This window comes from Dioscorea cayenensis, chromosome 14 (assembly GCF_009730915.1).
Source record: "Dioscorea cayenensis subsp. rotundata cultivar TDr96_F1 chromosome 14, TDr96_F1_v2_PseudoChromosome.rev07_lg8_w22 25.fasta, whole genome shotgun sequence".
Lineage (NCBI taxonomy): Eukaryota > Viridiplantae > Streptophyta > Magnoliopsida > Dioscoreales > Dioscoreaceae > Dioscorea > Dioscorea cayenensis.
This window is the reverse complement of record NC_052484.1, coordinates 11,034,459-11,051,848: the sequence shown is the minus strand read 5'-3', so window position 1 is coordinate 11,051,848 and position 17,390 is coordinate 11,034,459. Positions and strand designations below refer to the sequence as shown.

At 38.0% G+C, this 17,390-nt stretch overlaps 1 non-coding gene across 1 annotated transcript; it reads right to left on the bottom strand.

Moving 5' to 3' along the window:
* Positions 1-6,527: 6,527 nt before the first annotated feature.
* On the bottom strand, positions 6,528-6,634 carry LOC120276603. The gene has a single exon (XR_005541317.1). It is a non-coding gene; the product is annotated as a small nucleolar RNA R71 (small nucleolar RNA).
* Between the last annotated feature and the right edge of the window lie 10,756 nt (positions 6,635-17,390).

Here is a 17,390-nt window from a genome sequence, read left to right as displayed (position 1 = left end):
AACAGTGACATCGGGACATAAGAGGTGGACACCAACTGAAAGCCATTATTTTATAAGATTTATGGCTAGTCAAGTTGAATAAGGACTGAAAGTTGATAAAAGATTTAAGTCACAAGCAATTCATGCCGCTATTTGAGCCATGAGAGATGTATTTGGGGTGACCATTAAGAGGCTAACGTGGGTAATCATCTCAGGACAATACGGAAAAGGTGGGCAAGAATTAAAAAATTGAAAGAAATGAATGGCATGGGTTGGGATAACAACCTAAACATGATTGTTATGGGTGAGACAGAGTATAGAGATTATGTTAAGGTACTTGTTATCTTGCATATTTATTTGTATCTTATTCAAATGTTAATTGCTGATTTTAAAATTTATTCATTCACATACAGGTCCATGCACAAGATGAGCTATATTTGAATAAACCGATTGAGGATTATAACTTAATAGAAGCTGTACATGGCAATGACCAAGCTAGTGGTCGTCATGCTATTCAATTTGAGAATACTATTGGTGTATAAATGGATTTCAACACAGAGCAAGAAGAGTCTCACCATAATGAACATTATGATGATGTGGCTTTTGGAGAGACAAATGCACAGGGCAATGCTTCACCAAGGACCCAAAATCGAGGCATTCCTTCAGAACGTCAGCAGCAAGCCCACAACAAAAAAAGAAAGGAAAAGCAAAGCGTAAGGCAAACACTAAAGATTATGCAATCCATGAACTGGGCACTACAGTCAAAGATGCATTTGAGTCAGTTAAATCTAGCCGGTCATTGAGCTTTGCAAAAGAGCTTTCGACATAATGCAAAAAACTGCAAAAGTATGACTACTCCACACGACAAGTTGGAATGGTATACCAGTACATGATGGAAGATGATGCAAAGGGTTGAATGTTCTTTGGAATGGATGATGATTTCCACAAGATTTGGGTGGAAGATTTCTTTGCATCCATTGGTTGGGACCTTTGAACTGTAGAAATGGTAAGCAAGTCTTCATTACAAAATGTTATCCTTCTTATGTTCATTTTTCACTCATATTTATGTATGATTTATTTTTTATCCTCTATGTTTTTTTTTAAGCATGAATTCATCAAGCTTGGTGTATTTCCTCACATGTGGTGGACATCTCATGCCCTTTATGTTCTACCAACTTTATCATATTTCTTCTTCAATGTACCTATCTTATTTTCATTTATGTTTATCTCTAACTTTGAGACTAATGGATGTATGTAGTTTATTAGTAAATGGCATGAGTGTGATGTTTATGGATTTAATATGAATATGGACTCTTTGAACTAATGTGATGTTTGTTATGAATTTAATATGAATTTAGAGGGATGTTTTGATCTGATAGTGATGGATTTTAATATCTCTTCAATTTGTTAATGCAGAGGAATGCATGGATAATAATTTTTAATATGTATATATGCACTCTTGTTTGGACCTAGGATCGACTATGCTGCTGAAATTTTTTTAAGGATTTGATCAACTGAGGAATGTGTGTAAAAACCAGTTGTTTTGATTGTACTTTTGTCAAGTGTTAAACTTTGTTTCTATTTTTATGTAATCAAATTTAATATAAAAAAATTTAATGAATATATATTATTAATATTTAGAGAAGCATGTGGTAAGAGTATATATATATAAATAAAAATAAAAATAAAGGCCTGATATTATTATATCTTAATAATAAATGTATTAACGATAAAAAAAATTATAAATAGTGTAATATATTTTTATAATTATTAAAAAAATATAATGAAAACATAATTTTATATTAAATTAAGTAATTATATGCATAATTATTTTAGTTACTATTAATAACAATTAATTATGTATTTATAATTAATTACATTTAATGATGACTCAAGGTGGGGGTAACCTCACCAAGTGTGTTTATATCCTACAAATGCATCTAACCAAACACATGTTTTCAAAATCCAGATTTACAAATTCTTTCAAACAAATACAAAATTTTGAAATCCAACATTTTCAATTACAGTCAACCAAACACCAGATTTGACTCTCCTTCATTTTTAACTCCAGAATTTACAACTACACTCTAATTGGAAATCTACTGTATTTTGAACTACATCTAACAAAACGCTACTTAAGTGTTACAAGAAACAATGGAGGCGAGGGAAAGGCCTTAAAAATTATAATTAATCAGGAAGTATAAGAAAGCAAGAATTATTAGTTTGATTGAACTATGTCTGTCACATTAGAAAGCAAGCTCACTTGAAAGCACAACAGACAAAAGTTTCTGGAAAGTCAACTAGGAGTTTCTATTGTAAACATTAGGAACAATTAATACTTAGAAATCAAAAGACTAAACTTTTAAAGTTCTGACTTTTAAAACACAAAAATTATGGGACAAGATTTGTGAGATGGAAAAGGTGTGGCTTGACAACGAAACAAAATATAAGACGTTACACTAGTAGCTTGTTGAGCAATTAAGGAGTATATAAATATAAGCTTCTCTTTCTACCAATGCTTATAGACAGGATAACTATTTTTCTGGTTTAATGTTGTAACAAACACTGTGTTGAGGTTCAGGTAGAATAACTTCAATGGAGAAAACAGAGAGCAAACATTAGAGAAATGGTAACCATCTGGGACTGAAATTGTATGATTCCAAGTACCCTCCGAAGAAGAACCACCAATTGCAATAATTTGGGTATCTGTAGATGGTGGTGCCCATCATCCTCAACCTTAACCTCAACCTCTCCTTCAATAATTGCAAAAGCTTCTCAAATGGCCTAATTAAACAATGTATGCCTGAATATTTATCGTCTTTCAAAAATTATTTAAACACCCAATTCAACCTTGACAATCATTTTGTATAAAAAGAGAAATCACCAAGAAAAACTCAACATTTTTCAAGGATAATAATTATCATACTTGGCAACTTTTTCAGTTTTCTCTCTAAGACAAACTTTGCACCAATAGCTAGTGTAATAGGTGACCTAAATATGAAGCCTTTGGCCTCAATTCCTAAGAAACTGAAATTATCATCAAGTTAGTTATAAATTCACAACAATAATAACAACATTCCCAGGTATAGTAAGAATGATATGGCTACAACTAGTGAACGACCAAACGTATAACATATAAACACCATAGCCATTACCCTCTATATGGAAACTCCCTAGTGTACAGGTGTCAAAAATTTTCCCTAATTTGCACATGCCGCCCTTTACAAAACTTTTTCTCTTTATTTGTACTCTAAATAATAGCATTCAAATGTTCCGTTTTCCATGCTTATTGTAATAATTCTCATATTTATAATTAAAATTAGGCCTAAAACCAGCATTCAAACCTAGTAAAATATTTGACAGTGCGATGTCAAATATAATTTTACCAATTGATTCAAATATATGTATATATATATATATATATATGAGTAAATTTGGGGAAAACAATAAAATGGTTTAGCGAGGATATTTGTGGAGAAATTTTTAATTTTGTTCCTCCATTTGCGGGTATGTTCATGTTTTTTTTCTAGTTTCTAAAATTTATTTATTTAAACAATTAAAATAAGTTAATACCTAACTAATTACATTTTTTTATTGTTAAAGTTTGCAACATTTTTTGTGATGCAAAAGATTGTTATAAATAATGTGTTACAATTTGTATCACAAGCCAAATTATATACTCTATTTATTTTATTCATTCGAACATGTTGCAAAATGCGTCGCAAATTGTTGCAAATAAGTGATGCTTTGCAATTGCATGCAAAATACATTGTAAGTTTGTAACACTTTATATCATTTGTCTAGCATATCTTTAGGCTCTAAAATATTGTGACACATTTTTGTGATGTTTTTGGATTATCATTATTTTGCGACACAATTTGATTTTTACAATTTTGGTTTTTTGTCATAAATTGTTATAATATGTGTCGCAAATTTGTAACATTTTTAAGCATCGCAAATTTGTGTCGCAAATAACGTTTTTGTTGTAGTGACATGAACTATATGAGTGCTTCTCTGAGAAACATTGAGGGATTTAGGTAGTGTTTGGATTGAGGGAGTGATCCCCAAGGCATGGGGATCACTCCCACTTTTGGTGCATACCCATGTTTGGGTATGCACCAATAGGATTGGGGATGGGAATGAGGGGGGGTTCATCCCCTCAAAACCCATATTGCTCATGCCCCCCAAAATTGGGGGCATGAGCATTCCTTCCCTTTTTTGCCTTTTTAATTACCAATATACCCTTAATAAATAAATAAATTATTTCTATAATACACCCCATACATGTTATAATTAAATCATTTTTTAATTAAATACATCCTATAATTAAATTAATTTATGTCATTAAAATATTTAATTAGTATAATTAAATAAAAATATTTTTAAACATTTATTAATCATAATTAAATCATAATTAAAATAGACTTCAAGATTTTTTTTAGGAAAGTAGAAATTTTGTCCATTTTAATTTTTATGAAACCGTAGTTAAAATATATATATTTAATTAAATATTTAATCATAAAAATTAAATTGGATAATAGTTAAATGGATTAATTATTTTAATAATTATAATAAAACATATAATAATTAAATTAGACTTTATTTAAAATATTTAATTATAATAAAAAAAATGAATAATTTTGTTTAAATTATTTTATAAATTAAAAAATTAATTATTCTTAAATATAATTAACTTTGGTACTATACTATGTAATATTATTCATTTACATTAAAGGATATAAAAGTAATTTTACATGATTTATCTTTCTTACTTTTTTTTATTCCCACTTTTTATTCTTCCAACCAAATACTATCTTCATTCATATCTTTATACTTTTATTCCCATCCCCAATCCATATCCACCACTCCCATTCCCATTCCCATTTCCATTCTCATGCCTATTCCGTGAACCAAACGGAGGGTTAATGGCATGGCCAAGAACCGGGGATGGAGAGGAGAAGAAAAGAAATGAAATGGATGACGATGATGTTCTTCATCTTGTCAAGACTCAAAACATTCCAATGTTCACATAATTCAACGCACCTGTATGTATAATATATTCTTAGCAAGTGTGGGGGTGCATGAATCTTATAAAATAATTATTGCTAAACAAATGCATTAATATCTAATATAATTTCTGTTTTTAATGCAATAATTAATACCATATTTCAAGGAAGGAAAATGATAAATTATCATCCCATGCCACTTAAATGAGTGATTAGTGATAAGTGCTTGTGCGATATGAATGCGAAGCGTTCATTCCTTATGTTCAGCATTACTTTTCTCATGTTTTTACATTAATATGTGTTTTTATGTTACTTTTACGCAGGTAGGGCTGTGAGTCTGAATATGAAGGAAATAGGCCAATGTGGATCATAATGCACCTATTTTGGAGGAGATCTTGCTAAGGTTCAAACGCGAAGACATAGGACAGGTGTGAGATGCTAGAGTGTGTGCCAACCTCCTCACATTCAAGTGAGTACATCCATTTGGAGGGGCACAAAGGCAGTCACACTCGAGCATTCCGCCTTATGCATACAAGAATAGGAGCTCCACCAACATATATATATCTTTGAAGAAGCAAGTGATTCACGACGTGAACGTGTGCCCGTTTGCGTTACCCCGATGAAAGTATGGAATTGGGAAGTTATTCAGGTCGAAGACTGTAGTAGAGCACTTTAGCAACACGGCCGTGTGGAAATTATCCACGCCCGTGTGGAAATTCCGCACGGGAGCGTGTATCGTCCAAGCCCGTGGAGTTGCCTGATTCCAGCCCTATTTAAAGCCGATTCAGCCCCGATTTTGGTATTCTTTTCTCCATCTTTTCCCCAACTTGCGAGAGGGCTTCGGCTAGGGTTTCGAGGGGTATTTGTCAAGTTTTTGGCGCCGTTGCTGGGGAGCTAGGCGTTTAGAGATACTTTGCACTTTGTTTTTTTAGCTATTTCACTACACATTCTATTTCATATCTTCTTATTCTATCATCGTTCTGATTTTCTTTTTCTTTATTTTTGGTGCAGCTCCAGGTTATGACCTGAGGGAATCCATCAATATTGATTGAAGGAGATCCTGAGCTTGAATGTACACTTAGAAGAAAAGGGAAAGAACCTGTACAAGAACAGCCTAATCCAGCTGATTTGGAAGTAGAAGGATCTGACAACATGGCAGAACAAAATGAGCAACAACGAACACTATCCGATTATGCCAGACCTTCAGTGTTGGGGACATAATCGAGTATTGTGCGTCCCCCAATTACAACTCAGAATTTCGAGCTAAAGTCGGCATTCATCCATATGCTGTAGCAGTCCGCACAATTCAACGGTTTGGCCGATGAGGATCCAAACAGTCACATAGAGAGCTTCCTCGAGGTGTACGACAGGCTGAAGATAAATGGTGTGACGGATGATGCCATCAAGTTGAGAGCCTTCCCATTTTCCTTAAAGGAGAAAGCGAAGTAGTGGCTACACTCATTACCTAGAGCATCAATCACTACATAAGAGGAGATGGTAGAAGCTTTTCTAGCCCGTTATTTCCCTCCCAGAAAATCAGCAAAGCTTATGAATGAGATCTCATCCTTTATGCAGTTGGAATTGGAGTCTCTATTTGAGACATGGGAAAGGTTCAAGGAACTCCTGCGAAAGTGTCCGCAACATGGATTCCCGGAGTGGATGATTGTCCAAACCTTCTACAATGGTTTGAACCCGAGTAAAAGGCAACTCTTGGATACAGCGGTAGGAGGTACCTTAGGTAGCAAAACCCCCGACGAGGCTCGTCAATTGATTGAAGAAATGGGGTTAAATAGCTACCAGTGGAACGCTAGGGAGAAGAAAAAGGTGGCCGGTCTCCATGAAATTAATGCGGTAACTTCATTGGCGGCCCAAGTGGAGAGTTTGAGTAAGAAGCTAGATCTTATAGCTTCAAATAGAGTTACGGCCGTGACCAATTGCACCGGTTGTGGTGGAGGACATGCTCCCTCCGATTGCCCAATCGTCATTGGTGATGTTTCTTCAGTTGAGAATGTTGACTTTGTAGGTAATGGAATGAGATCTCAAGGGAATCCATACAGCAACACCTATAATTCAGGTTGGAAGAATCATCCCAACTTTTCATGGAGTAATCAAGGACCACAAAAGACCATGGGGCAATCGGGGTTCCAACAACAACAACAAGCCCCTCAAGTGGAAAACAGAATTTCAGGCTTGAAAACCCGAATGACGGATTTGGAGAAGCACTTGGCTAGATTTGTTCAATCGGCAAATATAAGGTTTGAATCAGTCGAGGCTACACTTCGCAATCACACCGCCTCCTTGCACAACCTTGAAAATCAAGTGGGGCAAATTGCGAAATCTCTTTCCGAAAGGCCACATGGAAGTTTACCAAGTAACACGGAAACCAACCCGAGAGAACATGTGAAGGCGATCGCTTTGAGAAGCGATCATGAGGTTGAAGGGAGGCTTCCGAGTGAGAAGCCGAAAGAACACGCATCCGAGGTTATAGAGGTTGACAAGGGAGCAAACAAAGAGAAAGAGGTGGCACCCCCACCTTTCAAGCCAAGAATCCCTTATCCCTCTAGATTGAAGAATGACCAAGGGGATGAACAGTAAAAGAAGTTCCTGAGTTTGTTCAAGCAACTCCACATCAACATTCCTTTTGTTGAGGCTTTGGCTCAAATGTCTAAGTATGTGAAGTTCCTGAAAGACCTATTGACCAACAATAGGAAATTGGAGGAGAGTGCTTCAGTGGTGCTTGATGCTTCATGCTCGGCAGTGTTGCAAAAGAACATGCCAAACAAGAAGATGGACCCGGTAAGCTTCATTATTCCGTGTAACATCGGCAACTTAGGTAAGGAAATGGCATTGGCGGATTCAGGGGCAAGTATCAACGTCATGCCATATACTTTCTTCCAAAAGCTAGGCTTGGGTGAGCCTAGGCCTACTCGGATGACTTTACAATTGGCGGACCGAACGGTACGACATCCGAGAGGCATCATTGAAGACGTGCTTGATAAGGTGGACAAGTACATTTTTTCGGTTGACTTTGTAGTGCTAGATGTCGATGAGGATGCAGATGTACCCTTGATACTTGGGAGACCGTTCTTGCGGACTTCCAAAGCATTGATTAACATGGACGGCGGAGAGCTCACATTGAGAGTCGGAGACGATAAGCTCACTTACCGCCTTGCTGAAGCCATGCGGCATTCTCTCGATTTTGATGACACTTTGTATTTTCTAGACACTACTGATGAGATTGTTGATGAATATATACAGGAAATGTTCAACCCGAATCCGTATGAAGGTTTGTTCGACCAAGAGGAGAGCAATGAAGAACTAATGATGCTTGGTTCGAATGGAGAGGAAACATCTACCCCGGGGATCTTGAAGAAGGTGCTCCAGAAAATGAAGAGAGCTAGGAGACGCCACCGAAAATGCCCCAAGACTTTTGGAGACGTACATGAGCCAAGGAAGTTGGACGAACGATTGCTAGGTGGTCCGAAGCCCGATAGTACACCCTCTACCCTCAAGAGACTTTGCTCATCATGCTTTCAAGTTATGGGTAAGAGGGCAACCTTCATTCATGAACCCCCGTGAGGTAAGAAAGATACGTCAAGCTTAGTGACGTTAAACAAGCGCTTCTTGGGAGGCAACCCAAGGGCAACTTTCATTCATGAACCCCCAAGTGTTTCAATTGTTGAGTGCTTGTGCTGCGATTTTATTGTGGGGTTTTAAAAGAATTCATTGTGTGTTTTGTTGCGAATTGGTGAAGTTTGGTCGTTTGAGTTCTATTTCGTGTTTTTTTTTCTGGTAAATTTTGCATAATAGGGCAGGCTCTGAGTGTGTAGACATATTCAGACTAGTTTTGCAGAGCCTGCAGTTTTTTCTAAGTCATCCAGAGAAAACACACGGGCGTGTGAAATTTCCGCACGCCCGTGGATGTGTACTGTGAACTCATCCAGAGAGGGCACAGGGGCGTGCAGCTGCCCCTGTGGACGACCATGCGTCTGGTGCACGCCCGTGGGTAATTTCCTCACGGGTGTGTGAATTCCTGCAGAGTTGGGCAGATTTTTCCGAGAACACACAGGGGCGTGGACTCGCCCCTGTGGGTGACCTTGTGAACCACACACGGGCGTGGATAATTTCCGCACGCCCGTGCGAAACTCTGCAGGTTACTCCATTCATCCCGAGAAAATACAGGGGCGTGCGGCTGCCCCTGTGAGTTGAGCATGTGAATGTCCACGCCCGTGGGGAATTTCCGCACGGGCGTGTGTAATACTTGATATTTTTCTCGGTTGTCCAGGGAAGCAACAGGGGCGTGCGTCTGCCCCTGTGGGTTGGGCGCACGGGCGTGGATATTTTCCGCACGCCCGTGGGAGATCATTCTAAGTCAGTGAGAGTTTTTCCCGAGAGCGCACAGGGGCGTGCATACACCCTTGTGGAGCTTTTAAAGTGAGGCGCACGGGCGTGGGGAATTTCCACACGCCCGTGTGGATGCACAGAACGTCAAAAGTCGCGAGTTCTGTTTAAAAGAGGATGATTTCTCTCCCTCCTCACAACTCTTTTTCACTTGAAAACACTCTCACACTACTCTCTAAGTCCATAGCGTTAGTTTAGTGGGATTATAGCAAAGTTTTCCGGCCGGGTCTTCATTTTCTTACTCCTCCTCGTCGGTAAATCCTTTTTCATCATCTTCTTCGTCAATTCATGATTTCTATTGATTAATCTGTTTAATAATGCTTCGTTTCTTCAATTAAAACAATGATTTATGTTTAGAACGAAGTTAGAGATATTATTGAGTTGTATTTTTGGATTGTTGATGCCTGGCCGTGCGGTTCTCACGCCCCGTGAATCTACACGGGCGTGCGGAAATTCCACACGACCGTGTGGATTTCTGCAGTATTGTTTTATCAACTTGTTTGACTAATGTTGTTTAAATTTGGCAGATCATGGCACCTAGGACAAAGAAGCAAGCTGATAAGAGGCCACGTGAGTCATCCTCTGATACCGAGGGTATGAGATTTGCGATTCCCGAACATCAAGTCCGTTATGAGCACTTATCGAGACTCCGCTTCGGACAGACTCGATTCCTGGATACGACTATACTACGAGATATTCAGCAGGGAGATGAGTTCGCTGATGAGATTGAGGACCTTGTTTCAGATGGTGGTTGGCGGCAGTTGTTGACGATTAGAAAACCAGCCATCCGAGAGTTTGCACTGGAGGTGCTCTCCTCGTTCGAGTTTGATAGAGCGTATGCGAGCTTCAACAGTTTGGGCACCATTCAGTTCAGAGTGTTTGGACGCCACCATAGCTTGAGCATTACGCAGTTTTCCATACTACTTGGCTTATACGAGGAGGCATTCACAGATTCAGAGGAGTATGCACAGTTGCCTACTGATTATCCTGGAACCTTGACCCCGCAGAGAGCTTACAGAGTGCTATGTGGTCAAGGTCAGTAAGAGCCGGGGGTGTCCAAGGCCACGTGCCTTTCCCGGCCTGCCTACAGATATTTGCACGCCATCATGAGTAGGTCGGTGAATGGTCGTGGCGACAGTACTGGTGTTTTTAGCCGTCAGGAGTTGCTGTACTTGCACTCGATGGTGGAGCGCGTACCGATCCACTTAGGGCACATCTTGGCTGATTACATCAGACATCAGGGACAGTATGCTAGACTGGGAGCGATCTTCCCGGGCCCTTACATTACGAGATTAGTGCTGGGCATGGGTCTCTTGGATTCGATTCGCGGGGCCGAGAAGACGAGTGTACCCGCTTTCCTGGGTCTAGAGACGATGCGGTTGATGGGCATGGTCCGCAGGGTTCGGACAGGGGTTTTTGCGTTAGTCCTACCAGCCCCAGAGATAGCTGAGGATGAAGGTGATGACGCCGGAGCATCTCAGCCCGCCCCCGAGCCTCAGCCCGCATCGATGGAGACCGAGGCACCTCCAGCGGCCGAGGAACCACCCCAGTGCTTATGTTTTCACCTTCTCGAGCCAATGATCGCTTTGAGAGGCTCGAGAATGCTATAGGAGTGGTCCGAGCCGAGGTTGCCGACATTAGGGCTACGCAGGCCACTCAGTACACAGAGTTTATGGCACGTTTCGACATATTACAGCAGATCCTAGAGCGAGACGTTGCCTCATCATTTGTCCTGCAGCCGAGGACTCTTCAGGCCCCGCCAGTGCCTCCAGCACCTCCATCCTCGACCCCAGCACCGGAAGACCCACTATATTCTTCCACTTCAGCAGCAGCAGCGGAGCCCGAGACCGACTCCGACACTTGACCTTTCTTTTACTTTCATGCATTTTACTTTATCTTATTTTCTTGTTTTTAGACTTGTTCACTCGGAAAGGATTTTCCTTCTGAGTTTATGTTATGTTGCATTTATCAAGTTGTATTCATTGCTTCATCTTTTATACACTCGAGTTATTTTTGTTTTTCTTGAGCTTCACTGAACCCCCTCATGTATGCGTGCATATGGTCTTGTCTTCCTAGAAATTGAGACTTAGTCATGGGCACGGTGAAGGTGCTTCGGCACTTGGCCGTGCGAGCTTCACAACCCGTTGGAACACTACTCCCAATGAATTAGCTTCATCAAATGCAACACTAGGAGTCAGGGGAGTATTGTTTTGATTGCTTCTCCCACATCTATTTTTGAATGATATATTTTGAGTGAGCTTGCATGTGTACATTGAGGACAATGTACAACTTAAGTGTGGGGGTGAGTTTCATAATGCGCACATCTTTTCTATTGTTCTTGATTGATATATGCTCACATAGCCAATGGCGGTTCACCTTAGTTGAAATGTTTGTATTCTTAAGTCTAGGAGAATTGTTAACATTGAATGTTTTCATGCTCTAGTTCTTGCTTGAATTTTTAGGAATTTTTGCCCGATTTACACTTAGTGCACTACTCACTCTTTGAACTCTATTGGAAACTCATGTTTGATGTTAAAGGGACTAGTTAGGTTTACTTCTTTTGCTAAATTGGAAAAAAAAAAATTGGAAAAAATGAAAAGAAGGAACAAAATAGTTTTATTGTTTATTTGTATTTGTTGGGTGGAAAGAACTACCACCTATAAGTATGAAGCTACTCTCACAAGTCAGATACTAGTTATGCCCTAATGAAAGAAAGAGCTATCTCATAGGATAAGTGAAAGCTACCACTCGGGTAGAAAGAGCTACCTCCTCGAAAGTGTGAAAGCCACCTTAGCGGCCGCTTTGGAAAGGGCTACCTTAGAGGATGTGTGAAGCTACTACCATCTTTTAAAATTTTTATCAATTTTGTAGATAAATAAGTCCCTTGTACTTAGAACTTTGAGGAGTATAACTTGGGGTGTTTTGAGTGAGTTCACACACTTACACGAAATTCAGGTTTGTTATCCTTTTTGATTCAAGTTTTTAGCTAGAACATTGATTTTTCGTATTTAGTGTTGAAATTTTCCTTACTTGTAGAATACTTTCTTTGTATACCTCGGTGAACCTAAGGCCAAGCACTTTCAATATTTTCTTCATTGATGCACAGAATGTTTTAATGTTTGCTTAAGGACAAGCAAAAGCTTAAGTGTGGGGGAGTTTGATAAGTGCTTGTGCGATATGAATGCGAAGCGTTCATTCCTTATGTTCAGCATTACTTTTCTCATGTTTTTACATTAATATGTGTGTTTTTATGTTACTTTTACGCAGGTAGGACTGTGAGTCTGAATATGAAGGAAATAGGGCAATGTGGATCATAATGCACCTATTTTGGAGGAGATCTTGCTAAGGTTCAAACGCGAAGACATAGGACAGGTGTGAGATGCTAGAGTGTGTGCCAACCTCCTCACATTCAAGTGAGTACATCCATTTGGAGGGGCACAAAGGCAGTCACACTCGAGCATTCCGTCTTATGCATACAAGAACAGGAGCTCCACCAACATATATATCATTGAAGAAGCAAGTGATTCATGACGTGAACGTGTGCCCGTTTGCGTTACCCCGATGAAAGTTATTCAGGTCGAAGACTGTAGCAGAGCATTGTAGCAACACTTTAGCAATTACTGTAGCAGCAATGTTCACAGCCGCCCGAGAAATCAGAGAAACAGAGAATCCACACGGGGGTGTGGAAATTATCCACGCCCGTGTGGAAATTCCGGACGGGCGCGTGTATCATCCACGCCCGTGGAGTTGCCCGATTCCAGCCCTATTTAAAGCTGATTCAGCCCCGATTTTGGTATTCTTTTCTCCATCTTTTCCCCAACTTGCGAGAGGGCTTCGGCTAGGGTTTCGAGGGGTATTGGCCATGGTTTTGGAGACGTTCTATGACTCCGACATCGTGATTCCATTAGAAAGAAGGTTGGTAGGGGAGCTTCGATCGTGGCGTATCCTATACCGGACAAAGGAATCCTTGGACGACGAGTAGAGGACTTTCCACAAGACCATCGACACGACCATCGAGGGGGTTTCTTTATGGATTCATTGCTTTTACATTCGATTTCTTTGATTGTACTTAGCTCCATGGAGAGCTAAACCCCTAGTGGGTATTTGGGTGATTGTGAACCCTAGGATGTATTCGTTTCATTGAACTTCTTTATTATGCTTTCAATAAATTGATGTTTATTGTGAGTTCCAACCTTGAATGCTTGATTGTATGAACATTTCCCCTAGAGTGACACTAGGGTTGAGAGTTCTTGTTGGTAACCTTGTGAGTGAGTGACACACCATGAGCGTTAGACAAAGCTAGGTTGGAGAGGGTTGAGAGGGTGAGTCGAGAGGTACAGGAGCGCCCCCTTTCCCCTCCGATGTGATAGATTCTATCTCCGTTCCTTGAGTTCTTTGCGGCCATAATAGAGTGAATGGTCTAAGGGATGAACCTCCGCTGGGGCCTAGTTGCGCGTGCAATGGAGTGAAGTGTCGAGGTGATCTTAGTATCTAGGGCTTAATTGTGGCTAGGGACCTTCCGCCTGGACCAAAGGGTTAGGTCTAAATTTAGGAAGAGATTTATCACTTGGAATCCCTAGAGCTCATTGCAACTCTATGCGAGTGCGAGGTGTTGAGATTGTTCGATTTCTCCTCCGGGACATGTATAGAGTTAGGCATAGTTAACCTTAGATTTGGGACTATGTATGTAAGGATTTCCACGACTCACCATTGCATTGATTAGGAAGCATAATAGAGAGTTCTTGCACTTAAAGCGATTATCCTAGGTGAAGCATCATCCGAGTACCACATCTTTATCGATTGCCTTGCCTCCTCCTTACTTTTGCTCTCTTACTTGTTGCTTTTAATTTCTGAGAATTGAATCATTACCACACTTATCATTGTTGATACTCCACATAGCTAAAAATCGAATTAAGTGTCTTTACTCCCTACTCCCTGTGGATTCGACCCGCTCACCCGGGATTATTACTTCGACAAACCTGTGCACTTGCGGGATATAAGCAAGGGGACCTTGTCAATTAGTGACTACAAATCTATTTATACCAATTTTTTTAATTATAGGATCAAGTGGACTGGGGCACAGGCCAACGAAAAACCCGGCCCAAGCCTGCACTATAGAGGTCCAAGTTATGGATTGTGGTTTTATTATTTTTAAATTTTAAAAAATTATAAAAACCAGGGCATTGGCGGGATTCAAACCCGCAACCCCGGTTCGCTGAAACAACTATCTAAAAACTAGTCAAAATTTTTGTTGTTAAAAAAAAAAAATTGATGCATTATTGGGCAACAATTCAAAAAAGTTTTTTTTTCACTCTTTCTCAATCTATATTTACCTCTCATCATCCAATTATGCATCTACACTAAATTTTGTCAATTCACTCTCTCAAGGCTTTAAGTTGATATTAAGCACTTTTTCTTACAAGGAACAAGTAGATTTCTTTGATCTTAAAGCTCTTTTCAATCTGTAATTAATAAGGATGGGTCTAAATTTACATTAGTTAATTAATTTTAAAATTTTATGTTATTATTTGTTGTGTCTAGTAAATTTATTTAATTTTTTTAAAATATACTCTATTAGTTGCTTTACTAACTAGTTAAGGTTAATCTTTTTTATTTTGGTCTTACTTTTTTTTTTTTTGCATGTACACTTCAATTTTCTACTTTTATCTAATTCTTTTAAATTTTGCATTTAATATCTTTTAATTAATTTGTTTATTATTTTAATTTTGCCAATAATTCTACTCCCTAGCATTGTTTAATTTTTTTAAATTTTTTGTTTAACATTATTTTATTTTTTAATTCTAATTTCTAATTTTGCTTTTAATACTAACTAGTCTCTACTACCTTTGTTTGATTTTATTAATTTATTGTAGATTTATTTATTTTTATTTTTATTTTGCCATTTTACTTTTGCCTACGACTCATCGAATTTGTAGCATTGTTTATTTTTAATTTTACATTTAGAGAGTAATATTTAATTATCTTATTTGTTATTTAATGTTGGCAATAAATAATAAGGATTGTTTAATATTTTTTTAATTTAGCATTATCTATTACGAATTTTTTGTGTGGTCTATGTTTACAATAGCGTCCAAGTAGACTTTCAATGTAAGTAAAACTATTCTGGATAGGATACACTCCTACTTGTCTCCATAAAGTATTGAAATTTAAGTTTGTATAGATGATTGGAGGCGTGCTCAAGTTCGGCAACAAGAAACAGAGATGAAAAATAATTAGAAGGTACTAATTTCTTCTTCACTGATAACATGATGATCACAATAATAACGGCTCTTGAGTTTGAGTGTGAGCCCTAATGTCATACCTAGTTCTTTATTTTTATTGTTTTATTTAATTTTCAGTATTCATGCTAGATTACATGTATTGTAGAGCCAACCGACCCAATATTATAGCAACCAAGAAAACCTTGGTTGATTAGGAGAGAAAGACATTTATTACTTTAGATTGAAAATTTTTCTAGATAAAAATAAATTGAAAATTTTTCTAGATAGAAATCAGTAGTGAAGTTTTTAAGGACTGTGTTGTAAGGATTTCTTATATTAGGCACTGGAAGATAATTTTACAAAAAAAAAAAGAGCAATCATGAGACTGGTTTCTCACTCAATAATTGAGCTTTTTAGTGAAAACTGAGGTTTCTGAGGGGGAAAAAAGAAAGGAAGGAAGAGGAAGTAGAAGAGAATGATTAAGGAGTAAAGATAACCTTTCATCCTAAATTTTGATCTAATGAAAAAGCTTAGTATGAGTAGAGTTGGATCTATTTGTTTTCTTTGTGATCCATGTTTATTTTTTTAGGAGAATTTTCTAGTATTATGGTGAATTGTTTCTAGCATTTTGATTGAATATTCTTGAATGGAAAATTGTTGTATGGAAATGTAAAAATGGTGGCTTGTAATTTCTCTTGTTAGATTCATGGTGTTTAGATGGAATCCATGGAGATAGAAGAGAATAAATCTATAATTTGGTAGATTGTATGAGATGGTAATGATTGATGAGATGGGGTTTGCAATTTATTGATAAGATTATTAGTGTTCACCTTGTAAAGTGGATGAACTATCATTAGATTACATGTTGGGAGAAAAGAAAACAAAGGCATGGGATTTGATGCTTAGGTTATTTAAATATTGGTGAATTTAAGATCTTGGTAAGGAGCACCGATTTAACAATTTGAGCTTGCATGCAATGTTGGTGATGGATTTATTTGGTTCTGCAAGTATGAAATCAAGATAGCATGCTTCTTTTCCTTGGACAAATGAGCATATTGTTGCATTACTTAGAGCAGGAATCAATTGAGAAATGTTGATGCCCAAGTGTGGTAATATGTGCTTTACTGCAATCTCATAGGGAGATGTGTGTTAGCAAATTTTAAGAGAATGAGATGATTGGCAAATTAGACTTAGCTATGGCTTGACTTGAATTTATCAATTAATTCTGGTTGAGTTTGATTGATCCAATATGATTCCAATTATTTGAAGTTAGGTTAAGCCCAATTAGATGGTTGTAGTGGATTTAGCATCAGTTGGAGTTAATGGAATGGTTCCAAGTTAACTCTAACCCAGCCTTTTTTTTTTATGCATTGTGTATAGATGGATACTTTCATTTTATACATGTACTCATGCTCATCTATTTAAATTCATATTGAGTTAAATTTTATAGATGGTGCAGCAAAGCCCATGGAAGAATAGAAGATTTCTTCTATTTTTCTGACCTAAAGCTTGTGAGTGGATTTTGTTTTATTTTATCATACTTGCAAATTATGATTTATTACTGCTTTTGGTATATATATTTATATCACCGAATTCTTTGACCGAGTATGCTTAAAATGCTATTTTGGTTCAAGTAAGTGCTTTGTAGGAATTAGAATTTGTCTTGTTGATCATTATCAATCCTAACAATTATTTGCTAATTACATTCTTGCTTGGGATTTTATATGAAATTCTTATGCTTATTGGATGGTGTATTTTCAATATGAAAATAGGAATGTGTGTG